Consider the following 13,955-nt stretch of genomic DNA (forward strand, 5'->3'; position numbering starts at 1 on the left):
TACCTGTACTTATTCTACAACTCTGTTATGCATTAGTCCACAGTATATTTGTAATAAGTTTATCTTTATGACAAAAAGGGAAAGATATTTCCTATGAAATCACAAAATTAAATACAAAATATCCAATAAAGATATTTTGGAAGAAAACTGAAATTAACCCTCTCACTTTGGAAATTTTTCTTCTTTTTTAAATACAGTAATAGCAATCACCTGTAGTGTGAATAAAGCATGTAGTTTTATTTTCATTTTTCAAGACTAGTTTTTACAGCTTGCATATGAAATCCAATTAAAACTACACTAGTGGGATTAGAGGGAAGCCTCAGCAGTTGAATACTTGTTGCTCTTTTAGTTTAGTTTCCAACAGCCATAAGGCAGCTCACAATGTCTGTTACGTCCAGTTCCAGGACATATGACACCCTCTTATAACCTCCTTGTGCACCAGGCACACACATGGTGCATAGACATACATGCATGCAGACACTTATACACATTAAAAGAAATAAATCTAAAAATTATTTTAAAACGTATTATGTCACTGACTTTTTAAAGACTTGTTTTATTTTTAATTGTGAATGTGTGTTTCTGTGAGTGTGGGTACATGTGTGCAGGCCAGAGGCATCAGATCCCCTGGAGCCAGAGTTACACGTGGTTGTAGGGCACCCAGCATGAATGCTGAGGACCAAACTCAGGTCCCCTGCAGAAGCAGTATAGACTGAGTGCTGCGCTAACTCTCCCACCCTCCTGAAATTGTTTTTATGTGATATATACCAGCTTTTCACACAAAAAGAACTTTTTCCCCTGTCCCAAGTGTATTATTCTGCCTGACTTTGAAACCTTTTATTTATCATCTCATGATCAACTTTAAACCACATACAAAGATCACTGACCTGAGAGTGGGCCTCTCCTTCCAAGTACAGACTTTATTGATTTTTAATACTGTCACTATAAATCTGAGCAACTTCATAAGCATCGTGTCACTTGTAGTCAGTTTTCAAAGTCAGATACAGGCTTTGGAAATGTTTCTAACACTACACATCAAGTAGGTAAGTGAAAGCCGGGCAGTGGTGGTGCATGCCTCTAATGCCAGCACTCAGGGAGACAGAGGCAGGCGGAGCTCTGTGAGGTCGAGGGCAGCCAGAGCTACACACAGAGAAACCTGTCTGGGGGGGGGGGGGGGAAAGGAGAAGAGGAGGAGGAGGAGGAAGAAGAAGAGGAAGAAGACCACTAAGAAGGAGGAGAAAAGTTAATCAACAAAGTTATCAAAATCCCACAAGCAAAAAAGAAAAAAAAGAAATGTCAAACATCTGAAACATCCCTATGTACTCCCAAAACGTACTCACCACTCACTACCTTCAGGTTCTATATCTGAAGACCCAATCAAGCATGAGTGGAAGAGAAAAACTTTGTAGTTAAGACATACAGATTAGGGGTTGGGGACTTAGCTCACAGAATAGTACACAAGGCCCTGGGTATCTTCCTCAGCTCCAAAACAAACAATAAAGTGCAGACAGCAAAATAACTATTTGCAGAGTATCTACATTTTATCAGGAACTGCAAGCGATCAAGAAATGGCTCAAGGTATACACCGAAACCTGTAGATTACAGACAACTCTAAGCCAGTTCACATAAGGAACTTCAGGAGCCACAGATTACGGTATTTAAAGCAGTCTTGATGTCCTCTAGACAGCAAGACAAATGGGACTAAACAGAAGTATGAAACATGACTGTATCTGCTGCAAAAAAAAAAAAATGCCTTAAATGATATAATAAGTTAACTGATACAGGATCTTTTACAACTTTAACATGTGAATTAAGAAAGATTTAAAACATGTTCTACATGTGTTTCTTTAAAGCTTAAACTCCACGTAGGTAATATTTATGTTCATATTTATAGTGATATTAAAGGAAAGGATTTAATAAGACACGGTAACAAAATTTTTATATAATGAGATATGAAAATGTTCCTTGGGAAAAAACAGTCCTGTTTATGTTCCAAATGACATCACTACTTTTCGAGAAAACAACAGCTTACTATAAAAGTGTCTATGCATACTTTTAAATTTCTAGTTTTAATTTCATATAGGTAATGTGTAAAATCAAGGAAGCTAGAGAGAAAGGCCCTGTTTCAAATTCACTAATTTTTTAGAGCCTGAAGCTGATCATGGTGGTCCACAGTTGTAATCCTGCCATTTGGGAAACAGAGGCAGGGGCATCACTACAAGTTCAAGGCCAGCAAAAGCTACACAGTGAGAGCCAGTCTGAGAAAAGAGGTTAGGGGCTAGCTGAGTGGGTGAAGTACCCACTTTAGAAGCTCAAGGACCCGAGTTCAATCCCCAGAGACCACATTAAAGAATTGTTTTAAGCCAGGTAGGATGTACGTGCTTCAGAGGTAGTCACAGGAGGATCCTTGGGGCTCCCTCGCCAGCCAGCCTACCTACCCTAAACAATCTGGAAAGTTCTCTGACAGTGAAAGACACGGTCTCAAACAAAAAGCCAGGAGTGGCTCACACCTTTAATCCCAACACTCTGGAGGCAGAGGCAGGTGGATCTCTGAGTTCAAGGTCTGCTTCATCTACATAGTTCAAAGACAGCCAGAGCTATGTAGAAAGAACGTGTGTGCGCGCACAGGAAAGAGCCTCTGCTGAAGAATGCAATGTCAAGTAGCATTAAGCACAGGCTAATGTGTCCCCTTCCCAACATGAGAATCTCTCACTCGTGTGCTGCTCTACAGATAGTGTTGAATCTGTACATCTTACATAAATTAAATCTGGGGCTCTAGTCAGTCATTCCCTTAACAAGTTAGAATGATAACAATATTTATTTTTTCCTTTGACCTAAAAGGTTCCTAGCATGCTACAGCCAAGAAATGAGGAGCACCTGCCTTTCGAAACATCTTCAATTAAGGTTCAATGAAAAGCATCTTATAATACTACCCAAATTATTAAACTGCCAATTTTCCAAGTATGTGGAATGACCAAGTACGAGTTCTCCACTCTTCTATCCTGCTTGCATACAATACAGGCCCAGTATGTCAATTATTATCTAGTAGTGGAAACAAGCAGATACATGCTAAATTACACCTCAGAAAAGCAAATCAATTGACACAATCTCAGATCAAATGGGGGGGGGATCAAAATGAAGGCATGAAAAACCCAAGGACCCACTGACACAACCAAGACTTGCATTTTAGGAAGTTCCAAAAACACAAGGTTTCTTTAGATCCTAAAATGTTTCAACCTATAAGTAGTTGCTGGTGGTTGATGGAAATGGTATCAATCCAGCCAGAAACATAACCAAAACTTCATCATAAGATTTTAAAACGCTGACACTCATATATCAATTTAGAAAGATAGCATTTTCCAGACTGGGGGTGTATCTCAGTGTAGGACCCTTAATGGATGAACACATAGAGACAATGGGTCAGTTCTCCAGACTCCAAAAAAGAAAAGGGGGAGGAGTACCTTTTCCAAATAATTTTCCTTAGGAAAAAGGAAACTTAAATACAATAGCACAGGTACATTGCTTGGCAAGACAAGGAATGGGTATTTAACAAATGGAGGTTACTATGTCCTTGTTATAAAAACATCAAACCAATTATAAACATGGATTTGTCCTTTTCAAAAAGTATAAAAACAGTATTTTTTTTCCAAGCTTGAAAAGCTCAGTTTATTGTTCAGACATACTCAGGCCAGACAGGGTCTTACCCCTGTAGACACTGCTCCCTTGTAGCCACCGAGATCACTTCTAAAGCTCAAAGTCTGGTTATGTTTCATGAACTAAGTAAAAAAAAAAAAATTGACAGGGTTGGTCAATCCTTTCAAATTCGTCTAGCCTTTTAAAACACACCAAAATTTGATGAAGACAGAGCTAGAAAGATGGCTCAGTTGTTAAGAGCACTTAATGCTCTTACAGGGGACCCAAGTTTGGTTCCTAGCTCCTATATCTGGTTTTACTCTCAGCTCTAGGGAATCTGATATCCTCTTCTGGCCTGTGTGGGTACTGCACTCCAGTGCACACAGACTCACACACTAACACACACATATACACCTAATTTTTTTTTAAGATGGGGAGACATCAGGGTTAAAAAAAAAATGACAAGATGGCTTGCCACACAAACCTGACAACCTGAGTTCAATCCCCAGGGTCCACGTGGTAGAAGGAGAGAATGGGCTTCCAAAAGTTGTCCTCTGACCTAGACACACATGCCACAACACACGCATTCCCACTCTTACACACAAACATGTCACACACAGATACACATACAAATGTTTTAGTAATAATAATTACTAAGAAAAGAGGGTCTGTATATGGTGGTGCTTACCTTTAATCCCAGTAAAAACAGGCAGATATCCCTGAGTTTGAGGTCAACCTGGTCTACATAGTGATTTCTAGGTCAGCCAGGGATACAAAGTATGAACCTGTCTCACAGAGGGAACTTTGTTTTTGCTTATTAACAAAGCTAGACCCATTCTAGGAAAAAAATAATTCAACATATACAATGTTTCTCACTAAATTCAAATCATGGCTTTGTTTGCACAATCAGTTCTTGAGCTACAGAAGAAATGAGTTTCAGGAATAAGAAAGAAGCAATTTACAGTTTCGCCAGGTGGAAGCCACGGCCAGGACTCTAAAATCCTTTCTTATTTGTGCTGTCCACCTTTGTTACAATAATGCCCAAAACGTCCAGACTCTTAGACAGTGTATGAAAAAGGCATGTCAGTAGGATCTAGTGAAACAGAAACCCAGTATTGTCCCATGCCTAACTCTGATGCAATCTAAGAGAAACTGGACAGATAGACAAGGACAGGAAAGTGCAGCACGGATGAGCATGTGACATGTGACACCTGCTGCTCCATGCTGCATCTGAGGAGCAGCTTCCTGCAAGCAACTCACCTAGCACATATAGAAGTCATGCAAGAAGCATGATGTGACAGCTCTATGTCATGTGCGCACCAAATAACACATCCCTAAAAGCAACCAAACCCCGCAGCCCAAACTCTCTTTCTTACTGAGTTGCTTCAAAACAGCCACCAGTAGTACAGGAAGGCATTAGAAGAGGAAACTTAACAGAGAAAGGGTTTGTTCAATGCAATGTTTCTTCCACACTAAGAAACCTTTCACTATTCGGCAATGAATATAAACAGTGGGAAGTCTGGGTGATATGAGAGGGGTACAGTGAACCTTGCCTTTTACTATTCTAAGTATATATATATGTGTGTGTGTGTGTGTGTGTGTGTGTGTGTGTGTGTGTGTGTGTGTGTTCATCACAGACACCTGACATTGCTGCAGGCCGCAGGAATATATCATAAGAACTCAGCTGGTTATGGCAAAGTCATTACCTGGAGGAATCAGGGAATTCCTCCAGAGGAAGCCAAATCCCAAGGAGTTTTTGGTGTTACTTGGCTTGTTATATATCAGCTATATTCTGTTATGAAAATCGTGTGTGCCTTCATAGTTTTCCCAATTGACTTTTCCCTAAGAAGGGCTAACAGTGTGGACTGATCACTCTCTGGACATATACATGCTGTGGATATCGTTCTGTATAAATAAAACACTGATTGGCCAGTGGCCAGGCAGGAAGTATAGGTGGGACAAGGAGAGAGGAGAATTCTGGGAAGTGGAAGGCTGAGTCAGAGAGACACTGCTAGCCGCCACCATGACAAGCAGCATGTGAAGATGCCAGTAAGCCACGAGCCACGTGGCAAGGTATAGATTTATAGAAATGGATTAATTTAAGATATAAGAACAGTTAGCAAGAAGCCTGCCACAGCCATACAGTTTGTAAGCAATATAAGTCTCTGTTTACTTGGTTGGGTCTGAGTGGCTGTGGGACTGGCAGGTGAGAGATTTGTCCTGACTATGGGCCAGGCAGGAAAACTCTAGCTATATATACATTCCAGGTATTTGGAGAACAGCCTTAGGAAAGGCTTTCTCTGGAATCAGATATCTCCCTTAGCCACTTTCAAGGACTACAGGAAACACTGCCCAGGTGGGCGCCCCAACTTCTGAGGATAACAAAAATAACAGCCCATGTGCAAGTCTCCTGACTTAAATTCCACAAGGAGACACGGCCCAGGTGGGCGCCCAACTTTCAAGGACTAACAGTGAGAGCAGCCCACATACAAGTCTCCTGACTTAAGGTAAATTCCACAAGGGGACACCACCTAGGTCAGGTGGACATTAAGTAATAGCTTTATACAATTTAGCTCGGATCCTCCCTTTATATACCGGGACTTCCAGGGCACAGGACAGAGAAGAGAAAGAGAATGGAAGAACTAGATGGGTAAGAACTTGAGAGGAACAAGCTGAGATGGGGTTAGAACTAGATTGAAGGGCGAGAAGAGAGGACTAGAGGAACGAGATGAAAGATGAGGAAGAGCCAGATGGGGAAGAACAAGATGAGGAAGACCCAGATAAGAGAGGAGATGGGAGAGGAGCTGATAGGGGAAAGAACTAGATAGATGAGAACCTAGAAGGGACAGAACTGGATGAAGGAATTAAGATAGAAGGGGGACAGTAGATAAATATAGAGAGAAATCAGGCAAGAAAGGAGCTAGACATGAGAGCAGAATAGAAGCTGTGTAGAGAGAGAACTATCACAGAATGATAGTGTATGAACTAAGGAGTTTTGTGTACATAGATTCATTTCTTTTCATCAACGATTAATTATCAGCTGGTTGCAGATTCTTCCCGGACCCTGGGTGGGGACTATGGAGGGGCTGGACCCCCATAGTCCCCGATATGACATAACCAAATAGTCCAAAACTTAGCTGCTAATATTAAAAGGTATCCTGCAACTAAATTTATGCCTAGAAACACAACAAGCTTCTTGTTCTCTAAGATATTGCTAGTTTTTTTATAATAGAAACTTTTTTAATTGGGGGGAGGGAGGTACGGGCATGTGAATGCAGATGCCTACAGAGGTGTCAGATCTCCTGGAGCTAGAGTTAGAGGCACTTATGAAGCACCCAACATGGGTGCTGGGAATCAGTCAAGTCCTCTACAAGAATGTTGCATGCTTTTATTACTACTGTGCCTTATTCATAGCCCACGATGGAAGATTATTAACATTTGAAGAAATTGTTAAAATATATTTTGATTTTTAAGTTTACTATATATGCAGCAAACATTTGGCCTGGTATAGGTGTTAAGGTGACTGATAAATTCTACTGAAAAGAAAGGAACAAATAAAAAAATTTTAAAAAAAGCTTTGACAAAATTAAATATTTTCAAATAAAAAAGTATTTGAGAGCCAGGCAGTGGTGGCTCCTGTCTTTAATTCCAGCACTCGGGGAGGCAGAGCCAGGCGGATCTCTGTGAGTTCAAGGACAGCCTAGTCTACAGAGAGATCCAGGACAGGCACCAAAACTACACAGAGAAACCCTGTCTCGAAAAAACAAAAAAAAAAAAAAAAAAAAAAAAGTATTTGGCTCTGAGAATGTCAATCTTCAAATATAATAACTAAGTTCAAGTAATCATGTTTATAATCAGTAATGAGTATTACTCTAAGTAAATTGACCTCAGAATCAGAAGGCAAGCTTCCTTTTCTCCCATAAAGCTAACTTTGAAGGCCAGCAGAATGGCTCAGTGGCTAAAGGCACTTGCTGCCAAGCTCACCTTGTGTGCCTGAGACCCACAAAACAACCGGTGTAGGCACATCATGTGTCCACACATACAGACATATCAGAAGTAATAAATGCCTTTAATTCCAGCCCTTACGAGGCAGAGGCAAGAGGAGCTCTGTGAGTTTGAGGCCAGGTGGTGATATCGGTTAACAGCCCTGGCTGCTCATGCAGAGGACAGGGTTCAGTTCCCAGCACCCACACGGCAGCTCACAACCTCCATAACTCCAGTTCTAGGAGACCCAGTGCCCTCTTAAAGCCTCCTCTGTTACCAGGCACATATATGGTACACAGACATATGTGCAGGCAAAACACTCACACACATACACAATAAAAGAAAAAAAATGTTCTAAAAGACTAACTTTGAAAAAATGTTTTAAACTAGCTTCTTAAATTAACAAATGGCAATGGTCAGTGGCTTTCCTGCTACATACTAAATAAATCAAAGCCAAACATTAGTCGTATCATTTTAAAACTTCAATAATAGCCTTCTTAGGCCTCAACCACAGCAAACTTACTACACTTTTAAATAAGGTAGTAACACAACCTTATTATTTTTTTTTTTTTTTCGAGACAGGGTTTCTCTGTGTAGCTTTGCACCTTTCCTGGATCTCGCTCTGTAGACCAGGCTGGCCTTGAACTCACAAAGATCCACCTGGGTCTGCCTCCCGAGTGCTGGGATTAAAGACGTGCACCACCACCCGGCCACAACCTATTTCTTATAGCAAGATTCTATATCCTTCATTCAACCGCAAGACTGTCAAAGCGAGCAGTAGGGCAAGCCATCAGGAGACGGCCCCTAGCCACCATGCACCAACACTTTCCTAATGACTTTGGCACAAGGGAAAATTTTAATATTTATTTTATGTGTGTGAATGTTGTGACTATATGTACGTTTGAACACTGTGTGCATTCCTAGTGTCCACAGAAGCAAAAGGGTATCCAATCCCCTGCAACTGGAGTTACAGGCAGTTGTGAGCTGCCAATGGGTGCTGGGAACTGTACCTGGGTCCCCTACAAAAGCAGCAAGTGCTCTTAACCACAGAGCCATCTCTCCAGGCCCCACCCCAGGAGAATATCTTAAATCAATCCATAAAAAGAATTTGATTTTATACGAAAGTAACCACAGTACTTTTTCCTTTAAAATATTATCTACTGTGGCCATTACCACTTAATTAAACCTAGGTCATGCCTATAAAGGCAGTTATTACTGAACATTTCTTGGCTGATATTAAGTGAATAGTTACTCAATGCTTTAAAAGTAAACTCTGGCCGGGCGGTGGTGGCACATGCCTTTAATCCCAGCACCCAGGAGGCAGAGCCAGGCGGATCTCTGTGAGTTCGAGGCTAGCCTGGTCTACAGAGCGAGATCCAGGAAAGGTGCAAAGCTACACAGAGAAACCCAGTCTCGGGGGGGGGGGGGGGGGGGGGGGGGGGAAGAAATCTAGAAGCAAGGTATGGTGGTAAGATGAACACAAGTTTGAGATGCCTTCCAGGTTAGCCTAAAATACACAGGAAAGTCTTGTCTCAAAAAAAAAAAAAAGAAAGAAAAAATATGAATGATCAATAAACAATGACATGTAAAAATGCCTAAAATACTTCCAGTATGAATGAAAACTAACCACAAACAAAAATATTTCAATTCCATTATATATCAAATTATATAAAAAATAACATACAAATAGCCTATACTGACAAAAATGTAGGGAAAAAAATGAAACTCATTTCTGACCACATCTAGTAAGAACAAAGGCCGACATGTCAGCAACCAATGACTCCAATTCCAGGCTGATTTCCAAACTCTGGTCCATATGCACACGGTAACGTGCAAAGATGCACACTGCAGAGGACAGAAAATGATCTACGTAGTCTTCCTCAACACAGGGAAAGTTCCCATGATGCAACACTGGGGAAAGGACATTAAAAGAAACGAATTGACTCCTATAGCTGAAAGGTGGCTAGGTTAAAAACACCATCCTGAGGGAAGGGTCAAGGTACAAAAAGTATTCATTCAGGAAAGTATCCTGGTACATAGTGGCAATGAAGTGTACAACCAAATAATATCTTAAATACACTCAATTGTATACTTTAAAGGGATAACTTTTATGGTATGTACATTGTATGTCAACTTTAATAAATAAACAAATTTAGTCAGTGGGGCGGCCACCCTTCATGCTGATTTTACACTCGCACTTACAAACAATATAAGTGCACAAATGTAGATAAACAGAGCAGAAGAAAGGCTAAAGAGGTAGAAGGAAAAATTTGGGAAGCATTTAAAAACCTTTGGCACGGCTGGGCGGTGGTGGCGCACGCCTTTAATCCCAGCACTTGGGAGGCAGAAGCAGGCGGATCTCTGTGAGTTCGAGGCCAGCCTGGTCTCCAAAGCGAGTTCCAGGAAAGGCGCAAAGCTACACAGAGAAACCCTGTCTCGAAAAAAACAAAAAAAAAACCAAAAAAAAAACAAAAAAAAACAAAAAAAAAAAAAACCTTTGGCATCTGGGGCGGTGGTGGCGCACGCCTTTAATCCCAGCATTTGGGAGGCAGAGCCAGGCAGATCTCTGTGAGTTCGAGGCCAGCCTGGTCTACAGAGTGAGATCCAGGACAGGCACCAAAACAACACAGAGAAACCCTGTCTCAAAAAAAAAAAACAAAAATAAAAAACCTTTGGCTACACCTATAACACTTAATTCTTTAGAACTGAAACAAGGAACTAAATGAGATAAAAATATAAATATTCATTCTTTTTTAGTAGTACAGACTTGAGTGTTTGTTATATAATTCTTTATATTTTCATGTGAAGTAGAAAAGCAACCATGAATAAGGTATGATAGTGAAAGACTTCAATCCCAGCATTTGGGAGTCAGAGGCAGGTGATCACTGAGTCCCAGGCCAGCCAAGGCTACACAGTTGAGACCCTGTCTCAGAGAAAGAAAAAAAAGCAACTATGAACTACACAGAACATAAAACAGGCACACCATAAGAGGCAAACAGTAAATAAATACATATGAATGGAAATGTGTTTGACATCACTGATCAATAAGTGCAAACTAAAGTGAGGTAGTTATTCCATGCCACAAACTGACAGGGTTTTCTTCCTTTTTTTTTTTAAACTGTTAATTCCAAGTATTAGTAACCACATAGGAAAATGGGTTATCCTCTAACCCCTAGGTAACAATAAACTAGAAAGTTTTATGATGTTTGGAAGAAAGTTTTATGAATACATACAAAACTCTAAAATCTGTATGCATTTTGTTTGTTTTTCTTTTTGAGATAGGATTTCACTACGTGGCCCAGATTGACCTGGTACTCACTTTGTAGACCAGGGTGACCTTGAACTCCCAGAGAACTACCTGTTTCTGCCTCCAGAATGAGATTAAAGGTGTGTACCACCACACCCAGCTAAAAAATTCTTTAAGTTTTTTTACTTCACTATCTCCCCTTATGGAAAAGGCAGAAAATCATGAAAAAAACAATGTCAAGGGTATCTATCGCAACATTATTCAAAATAAAATCAAAATAGGGGAGCAATCTAAAGGTTCAAACAAAGTATGACAAATCCATATTTAAGGTAAAGCTATGAAAGTGAGCAGTCTAAAAAGACGATTTTCTATGAAAGTGGAAATGAATCTACCCTCAGTATCAACAAATTTTTTTATCACTCCAAAACATACTTGTTGCCCGGGCGGTGGTAGCTCACGCCTTTAATCCCAGCACTTGGGAGGCAGAGGCAGGCCGGATCTTTGTGAGTTCAAGGCCAGCCTGGTCTACAGAGCGAGATCCAGGAAAGGCGCAAAGCTACACAGAGAAACCCTGTCTGGAAAACAAAACAAAAAAAAATACTTGTTGAGTGAGATAATATTTATTAATAGGGCTAGGTGTGTGTGTGTGTGTGTGTGTATACCTTTAATCCCTTCACTGAGGCAGATGGATCTGAGTTCAAGGGCAGCCTTATGTACATAGAGTTCCAGGCCAACCAGGGCTATATAGTGAGACCTTGTCCCAAAATAAACAGATATAGATAGGTAGATATAAATTACAAAAGTAGCCATTCTACATTATGATATGCACATTACACATAATGTGCATAGTCTATGTTACATATGCATTGCATGCTTATTTTATACACATTACATTATTATATACAATACATGCAAAATTATATATTATAATATATTAATTAAAAGATATTAATAGTTAAAACATGTACATATGAGTAGATAGATATAATACTTGGCTACCAAAATATTAACCAGTTATCTATGAAAATTTCAAATAACTTCTTTCTCTACATTAGTTTTGTTTTTTCTTCTATAAATGCATGTATGTCTTTACCTTAGAAAAAACATGATTTTCATTTACATTTAAAATGATATGAACACTTCATAAAGGCTACTGAACAACTGCAGCATGCAATTTCCTACTTTTTTAAAGATTTATTTACAGACAGGAGTGGTGGTGGCACATGTCTTTAATCCCAGTGTTAGGGAGAGACAGAGGCAGGCAGATCTCTGTGGAGTTCCAAGCCAGCCTGGTCTACAGAGCAAGCTCCAGCACAGCTAAAGGCTAAACAGAGAAACTCTGTCTATAATATAAATAAATAAATAAATCTATTTACATGTCTGTGTGTAGGTCTGTGTGAGTATATGCAATGTTTCTGCAGGGTCTGCCTGAAGAGACCATAAAAAGGCACTGAATGCTCAGAGCTGGAGTCAGAGGCAGCTGGACACCACCAATGTGGTGCTGGGAATGAACCAAGGGTCCTCTGGAAAGGCAGCCTACATTCTAAACCTTGAGCTGTGATTCCAGCCCGGTAATTTCCCATTTTCTAAAGACAGCTCTTTGGGGTGACACAAATCACCAAGAGATGAAGAAAGGGAGGGGAAAGGGAAAGAGGGGAAATGAGGAGGGGGAGAGAGGGGGAAGGAGAAGAGGAGGAAGAGGACAGACACAAGGAGACAGAGTCAGCCTCACCATCTTTGAGGGTAAAATTATAAAATCAATCGGTCCCTAGCCATTCTTAGTTCACGGAGGAAGTTTTCTACAGAGGTCATCTAAAATAATTCCTGTACTAACAAGCCTCTGCATAATACAAAGAGTGTATCATCAAACATATTGTACAAATCACCTATAAAATACACCCAGTCAAACTCCAATTGGGAGTATCCTCTGTGTGAAAAGAAACAGTGAAATAAACTATTGTTCCCTTGGCATCTGAGGAGGAGAAAGAACCTTGAAACTCCTGCCTTTTCTTCTTCTGTAACGTAAGTATTATTATTAGCAACAATAGTAACGACTACAAAGAGAATTCACTTTGTACATGGCAAGCATTCTATCCATGTCAGACTGTATTCTTAATACCTAGTTTACATTCGATCTGGAGTGTCCTCTGCAGACTACACTGCTCCTCAGACCTATTTCTCAGAATGGTGACACTCTTTCAGAGTAGGCCCTAAGTCTGTCTCATTCTCAGCACTACACAGTCTATCTGGGCTGTGTGGCATGAGGCAACAGAGCTGACCCAATACATCAGTGGATACAGCAGCCACTGGTCCTGTTGATGAAACCAGACATTAGAGACATTCATACCATAAACACACACTACTTCTCATTTTTGTTGTTTAAAAAGTATTGTTCAGTCTAGCAGTGGTGGCGCACGCCTTTAAACCCAGCACCCAAGAGGCAGAGGCAGGCGGATTTCTGCGAGTTCAAGGCCAGCCTGGTCTACAGAGTTCCAGAATAGGCTCCAACGCTACAGAGGAACCCTGTCTCAAAAAAACAAAAAAAAGGGGGGGGGGGGAGAGGGGAGAGAGGAGAGAGAGAGAGACAGAGAGAGACAGAGAGAGAGAGAGAGAGAGAGAGGAGAGGAGAGAGAGAGAGAGAGGAGAGAGAGAGGAAAGAAGAAGAAGAAGAAGAAGAGAGAAAGAAGAAGAAGAAGAAAGAAGAAGAAGAAGAAGAAGAACCACCACAATCACCACGCACACCACGCAGCACCACCAGCACCACCAGGCACCACCAGCACCACCAGCACCACCACCTGCTCAAAAGGTGACCATTGGAAGACTGATGCCCAGAACCCAGAATTTCTTCACATATGTGTACATTTGCAAATCGGAGGAGGCACACTCCTTAATGGATCACCTGGACAACATGTTGCCTGACCAGCTAATAGGTCCTGACATTTACATACAGATTTGCCACTTTTTATAGATTATCATCTTTTGCGTGGCACTCATTTGAAGTCCCCCCTCTAGGGCTTCCTTACTATTTTTTTGCTATTTAAAAAGTCACAAGAAATAGTTTGATCTGTTTGTATAGATCAACTATTGGAAA

The 13,955-nt window shown here is 40.7% G+C and overlaps 1 protein-coding gene across 1 annotated transcript in view; it reads right to left on the reverse strand.

The window, feature by feature from the left end:
- The window catches only part of Mllt3 (MLLT3 super elongation complex subunit), a 276,419-nt gene that overhangs the window by 257,922 nt on the left and 4,542 nt on the right, over positions 1-13,955 (reverse strand). The window lies entirely within an intron of this gene.

This window comes from Peromyscus eremicus, chromosome 2, assembly GCF_949786415.1.
Source record: "Peromyscus eremicus chromosome 2, PerEre_H2_v1, whole genome shotgun sequence".
Taxonomy (NCBI): domain Eukaryota; kingdom Metazoa; phylum Chordata; class Mammalia; order Rodentia; family Cricetidae; genus Peromyscus; species Peromyscus eremicus.